The following is a 1414-nucleotide window of genomic DNA, read 5'->3' on the forward strand; positions in this document are numbered from 1 at the left end:
ATCTCAAAATACATAAATAATACAGTAAAATAAAAAGTTTGGCCATTTTCATGAGTTCACAAGCAAACCACAACAGGGAAGAAGCCACCTGGATCCAGATGCCATGAAATCTCATCCACGCATTGCCCCCAAGGCCCTGCAGGGCTGTGAATCTTCACGGGGTGGGGAAGGCTTTGGTCTGGACGACAGTGAACCAAGAGTGAGAATCACAAGGTCATGGGGACACTAACCCCACCATGACCCCAGGCCCACCTCCCCCAGTATTATATATCCAGGCTTTTTGCAGGTTGTCTGCTAAGAATTCCTTAACTAACTGGATTAAAACATCCAGGTAAATCATTATGGGAACATGGTAGAGCTTGTTGGAACTGATAGTGGGTGGGCTGTGGTACTATCCCGAGATGGCCCTGCTACCCTCCACCCCTGGAATCTTTCCAGGAAAACGACAGGGGGAAAGCAAAGTGCTTAGTAAAAAAGGGAAATTGCGAATACCAGTTGAAGTTCCAAGACCAGCTGCAACATCTAGCTTCCTTCCTCCTGTAGATTCCTGGAGGAGAGACCAACATAATCCTGGACGTGCTGGTCCCAAAGATACTGTTCGTCAGTGAGCAGGTATATGCAGACCTGCCCCCAAAGACCGAGGGAGCTAAGGGGCTGAAGAAAGAGTCTGACAAGTTCAGTTTCTCATAAATAAACATTTAATAGGGACTTAAAACCAGAAGCCACGTCTCGGGTGGACTTGCGGTGGTGCATCCCCCGCGGTCAACTCCCAGCCGCAGGGTGTGTATCACGGGGAAAAGGTACATATGCTTCAGCAGGGATGTGTGAGACAACGGAAGTCGACCCCTCAAAGGCAAGAGTGCTATGGCCAAAGTGCTGGGACTGAGGCATGACCCATGGCGCCCAGCCCAAGGATAAAATGTTTTAAAATGGTTACTATTTGAAAAATATTTTATATTGCCACAAAAGACCAAACGCAAATTCTTTAAAGCAGCCTCTAAAAGTGGAAGTTAGGACAACAAATAAACTTAACTTGGTTTCTAATGGGGACCTAACCACCAAGGAACTATTCTAAGTAATGTAAAAATGTAGTAATTTAATTTACGCCCTGGGATGGGTCCACCCCAAGGACAAGAGGAACTGTGAAAATAATTTTAAACTTCTCTTATTGGCGGCATTCCTCTACTGAGGCCCTTCTGTGCATATTCTGTGACAACTCAGATGTGTAATCAAGTTACAGTCATTGAAGTCAGATTTCTGGCAAAGTTAAAAGAAGATGCTGATGATGTAAGAGTAAGTAAAACCTTAAGGCTCAAGATCACACTTGGAAGTATAATTGTAAATGCCTGATGTTTTTAGACGTGGAGTCTCACTGTCACCCAGGCTGGAGTGTAATGATGCGATCACAGCTCAT

Source organism: Mandrillus leucophaeus, unplaced genomic scaffold (genome assembly GCF_000951045.1).
Source record: "Mandrillus leucophaeus isolate KB7577 unplaced genomic scaffold, Mleu.le_1.0 Scaffold170, whole genome shotgun sequence".
In the NCBI taxonomy this organism is placed as follows: Eukaryota; Metazoa; Chordata; class Mammalia; order Primates; family Cercopithecidae; genus Mandrillus; species Mandrillus leucophaeus.